Source organism: Pinus tabuliformis, chromosome 4_1, assembly GCF_031772625.1.
Source record: "Pinus tabuliformis cultivar Carrire ecotype Pingquan chromosome 4_1, CPIR1, whole genome shotgun sequence".
Taxonomy (NCBI): domain Eukaryota; kingdom Viridiplantae; phylum Streptophyta; class Pinopsida; order Pinales; family Pinaceae; genus Pinus; species Pinus tabuliformis.
Window position 1 is genome coordinate 336303795 of NC_142303.1, and position 5836 is coordinate 336309630.

Sequence of the window (5836 nt, forward strand, 5' to 3'; positions counted from 1 at the left end):
TATCCCTCCACCTATCCGGAGTGTCCAAAAATCTTCCATCTTTGACCTGTCACCACCATGTGACCTACTGCCATATGCCCTTTTAGTTTTGCCCTCCTACTCATGGTTGATTTGAAGTGGTCCCAGTCACTGCACATATGACAAACTCTGAAGTATCACTACATTTACCTCTGCTAGCTTCTCTTGTGCATGTATGCTTTTGTCATTGTCTTCCTTACAAATCCCTATTTCTTCCTTTAAGTGTTACATAGTATTTTGTCACACCTCTTGTTCACTTCATGTTCCACATCCCAAAGTGCCAAATTGTTGATAGTTGTGAATCTTATTCATCATTGAACACATACTGAAACATCCCTGAAGAATGGAAGAAAAACTTGTTGTCCTTGGTCCACATCCGCTAGCAAGGACACTCCATTCATATGTTTGATGGCAAGGTTGAAATCAGAAAAGCATCAGATCACTCACTTGTCATGACAGGGATAGAAGAAGAAAGACTTATGAAGCTGCAAGCTACCTCTTCTCATGCACAAAATTTCTCATACAGTTCTCATTATGATGAAGGTACATTTCAATCCAGTCTTTTATGGCATGTGATATTTGGACACTTGAACTATGACAACCTTCGCTTGTTGAAGAAAAATGGTGTTACTGGTTTGCCCACAATTCCTAGGAAACTTAAGAAATGTGATGCTTGTATTCTAGGAAAGCATAGCAAACAGTCTTTTCATGATTCACATTCTAGAGCACATAGAAAACATGAAATCATTCATTTAGATTTATGCATTCTAATGCCTGTTCCTTTTGTAAATGGAAATAAATATATGATGACATTTATTGATGACTACACTAGAATGTGTTGGATTTATTTATTGAAGAACAAATCTTATGATTTTCAAACATTCAAGAACTTTCATACATGGATTGAAAATGATGCACAATCTCATATTGGCTCTATTCACACTAATAATGGAAAAGAATACACTTCAAATGAATTTGAAAACTATCTTCGCCAACATGGGATAAAACACCAAACAACGGTGCCTTACAATCTTAAATATGGTACGTTCCATGATGTTTTTTCAAGATTGTAAAATTGATGTTTTGGGATGATGCAGTTCTATGTGTTGTTTATGTAAAGAATAGATGTCCATCTAATGCTATTAGAAACAAGACTTCTTATGAAATGTGGTATGGCCACATTCCTTCGATAAGGCATCTTAGGGTCTTTGGATCCACTTGCTATGCCTTGATACCAAAGGAACAAAGAAACAAACTTGGTGCAAGGAGTCGTAAGTGTATCTTCTTGGGGTATTCAAATACCTCCAAAGAATATTGTCTCTATGACGAAGTTAATAAGAATTTTGTTGTATCTAGAGATGTAATCATTATTGAATTTTCCAAAGATGACAGTGTTGTTGAGCAGCAACTTAATCACTTGGATAGATTCAGACATGTAAAATAATTTCAAGAATTTGATAATCAGATTCCACATCTTGAAGGGTGGATACATATACTAGATCAATATGTGGAATCTTCTTCTGAATCACTCTCTCCCCCACATGAAGGTCCAACCACTGATGATACTTTGAGAGATGTGATTGACAGAATTGGGAGACTCAATCTTGATTCATTCCCAACTCAGTCAAATGAGCAGCCTATACCATCTCAGAAAGGTCCCCCAAAATGGATGACGAAGACAATTAAAAGTGTTCATCTTGATGAGGTTGGAATGATAGGAATAAGAAATTCAACCAAGCAAAATGGTGGTGATGTATATGATTCTAATTCACCTATTGATATGGATGTTTCTTATGATTGTGAACTGAATTTGTCTATAGATTTTGAACCAACTTCCTTCAAATAAGTTCCTTCTCATGGTGAATGGAAAGAAGTGATGCAAAAGGAGTATGATGCCTTGATAAAGAATGGAACTTGGAAGTTGGTTGATCCTCCATTGGGAACCAAACCAATTGGCTGCAAGTGAGTCTACAAGAACAAGTATAAATTTGATGGCTCACTTGACAAGCACAAATCTAGGCTTGTGGAAAAAGTTTTTGCAAAGAAGGAAGGGGTCGATTATGAGGAGACTTTTTCCCCCATAGAAAAATGGGCTACCATCCAGACACTCTTTTCCTTGGTAGCTCAAAACGATTTGAAAGTCCATCAAATGGATGTAAAAATTGCTTTCTTGAATGGAAATTTGAAAAAAAAAAAAATATGTCCCATCCAGAAGGATTTGTTGTGAAGGGATGTGAACATAAAGTATGAAAACTTGTGAAATATTTGTATGGCCTCAAGCAAGCACCGCGAGCCTAGTATGAAAAGTTAACTGAGCATCTTATGAAACTCAACTTCAAACATTATGATCTTGATGATGCAACTTTGTTTGTCAAGAAAGTTGGAAAAATAGTTGTATATCTTGTGGTATATGTAGATTATATTTTGATGACATGGAAAAATGAGATCTGCATTGCATCCATAAATAAGGAATTGAGGAAAGGTTTTGAAATGACTGACTTAGGCTATGTTCACTACTATCTTTGTATTGAAATAACTCAACATTCGAAGTCTATATTCCTCTCTCAAAAGAAGTACATTGGAGATTTGTTGAACAGATTTGGAATGGCTAAGTGCAATCCTTTGACTACTCCAATGGAACAGAACTTAAATCTCACATCCATTGAAGGAATAGAATTAGAGGATGCAACAAAGTATAGACAACTTGTACGAAGTCTCAACTACCTGGCTACTACCAGACTGGACATTTCATTTGTTGTTGGAATCCTCTCGAGGTTTATGCAAAACCCTTGTGAGGGACATTGGTCTGCTAAAAAAGGAGTTATAAAGTACTTGAAGGGAACCCAAGACTTTGGACTCAAGTATACACAGATGGGCGAATTCAGCTTGATTGGATACTCTGATTCAGACTTCGATGGAGACAAAGAAACTAGAGTATCTACTTCAGGTTATGCTTGAGTCTTGGATCAAGAGTTGTCTCATGGAGATCACGCAAAAAATAAGTTCCAACATATTCCACAATAGAGGCAGAATATGTGGCAGTAGCTGAGGCAACAAAAGAAATTGGGTGGCTCAGGAAAATTTTGGAAGGTTTGTAGGTGAAACAAGTGCATTCAACTCCACTCATAATTGTTAACACCTCTGCATTAAATTTGGCCAAGAACCCAAAGTTCCATGATTGAACAAAGCACATCAATACAAAATACCATCTAATTCGACATCATGTTGAGGCCAAGACAATTCAACTACGCCATTGTTCCATTAATGAGAAGATTGCAAACATCTTCATCAAAGCACTTGGAAGAGAAAAGTTTGAAAGATTCAGAACGAGATCCACCAACATCCCTTCAAATTAGGGGGGGAATGTTAACACCTAATCATTGGGATTGGGTGAATATTTGTAAATAATGAAGAATAGGAAAATGAAGAGACACTGGGAGTTGAAGCCCAAGAGTCTCTCCCTCCTTGTATATATCCATGATCAATCTTAATGAAGAAACACAATCTATTTTGAGGAGTTACCTCTTGGACTGACAAAAACTGCCCTGAGTCAATTATGCAAAAGGTTAACTAAAACCCTAAATTTCAAGACCAACGCACTTTGCTCCACTTCTTGTTCGTGTTGATGGCAGGCTGAAGTTCTTTGACCTAGCTCTTAAAATGGAGGAGAAGCTTTGTATGCTAGAAACTACGAGAAACAGGAAGCTTAATGTTGTTGGTTGCAAATATGGTCGAGTTCTCCCATTTGGAGCTCTTGACCCTACCTTTAAGCCCCCCCCCCCCCCCCCCCCCATTGAGATGTGGACCGTCCTCCCTCTTTAGTGGATCCCTAACTCCCTCTCCCTTCCTATAAATCAAATCCCTTCCATTGACAAATGGTTGGTCATTTATTGTCTGCATTCCTATGCTAATATTATGCCTAGATTTTGCCCATATAACCTAGAGAATGAGTGCTTGAAGAGTCTTAGCTTGGACTTGTACATCCACCAAAAGGAGGTCTCCAACATCAATACATTGGTTGTATGCTTCTCTTTTTAGTTTATTAATATATACATCTGATGTTCACTTTCCATAAATGTGTACATGTTTATGCATTTAGCTTAATACTCCTTGATCTATTAAATAGTTTATGTTTGATATATACCATGTATGCCCTTGTATCTTGTATCATATTTTGATCTCTCTTGCAGGTACTCGGACGTAAAGAACAAGCAAGGAGTGAGCATGGAAGCTAGGAGATTGCAACTATCACTAAAGGATTGAGTAATTATCATCATAGCGAGGTAGGTTTCACCTTCTCTCTCTATTTTTAAACATAAGCTAGGAAAGTTTGCATTAGTTTGTTCAGTTTGTTGCTAGACCCACTCATTGGGTTAAAGAGGTCGCCTATTCCCGCAGAGGGGATTTATCTTCACAATAAAATGGTCACTCCAATTGGGATGCTACAACCTCTTCAATCTCTTTTCTTGATTTGGTCTTTTTGTCACTTTGGCTGACCATTGAGTTCTCAGTTAGCCTAAACCTGTATAGGTCTGCACATTCACTGATTGTTGCCTTAGAGTGATAAGTCTGGATTGTTTTTTGAAATATTTCTTATTTTTTCCCATATCCGTCGCCTAATGCATTTTTTATCTGCGCGGTCGCGCTGCCAATGCATTTTTACATGGAAAAGTTGCGTTGATCTCCATGTCAGCACGAATTTGGCTATTGCAGTCACGTTGATCTCAGAAATCTGGAAGAAATTAGGGTTTACCTGTCAAAATCCAGTGTGTCTTGGCCCTCGAGGTATTTTTCCTTTCTTTTTTGATTGGATTCATTCGTGTTTTGTCTGGTCATCTTCATTAGTTAGCAAATTTCTGTCTCTTTGGCTTTTCAAGTGCTTGGGGTGAAATTGGATTGATTCTAGGGTTTTTAGGTCATTTGATTGTCACTTGCTGCTTGTGAGTGTCTCTGAGATTTTGATTTTCTGGTTGATTAGATCTTTTTTTCTAAAGAATTCATTCAAAACATTGATTTGCATTGGATTTAGCTTGTCTTTTAGAAAGTTTCTCTTCGATTGCATTTGGTCATCTTGCATTTGGAAACCATATTTGTTACCTGTCAAGCATAGATTACTTTTTTGATTTACAAGCTGAAATAGAGCATTATTTATTTTTTCAAAAAGGAAAAAGTGAAAGTTATTTTCATTTGAGTGCTTTTGAATTTGGATTGGTGTTGCTTTGATTGATGCATTATTTGCATTGGATGCATTTGAATCAAATTTTCCTTCTGCTTTAGTTTGATTATTTAGTTGCATTAGGGCATTAAAATAATCAAAGGACATCATTTACATGAGCGCATCTTAGTAAAAGTGAAGATTGTTTTTGCTTTTGATCATTTCATTTGGAGAGAGAAAGTGAAAGTTAGTGGAAGGCATGATTGTTTGATGCATTTTGTTTGATGAATTATTAATTGAAATGTATTCCCTTGATTAGTCTAGGTTTTATTGAAGTGGAAAGTTTTCTTTTTCTCATATAGTTGCATCTTAGGGATTCATGTGACATCATTTTTTGTCCAAAATTGAAACATAAATCAAGATAAATGTTAAAATTTACTCAATTAACCTAAATAGCATTTGGAACCTAATGCAAACATTTAGAGGTCTAGGTTAGAGACGCGTTCCGTCGTCTATAAACCTATAAATTGTCGTTCTTTGAAACATTGTATCCCAGGGGTGAAACCTCGTTCCATGTACGGAAGTCTATAGGATCGTTCTCCAGTACTCTTGGGTATATCAGAGGTGCTCCATGTATGGCAAGTATATGGGAACAATCTCATT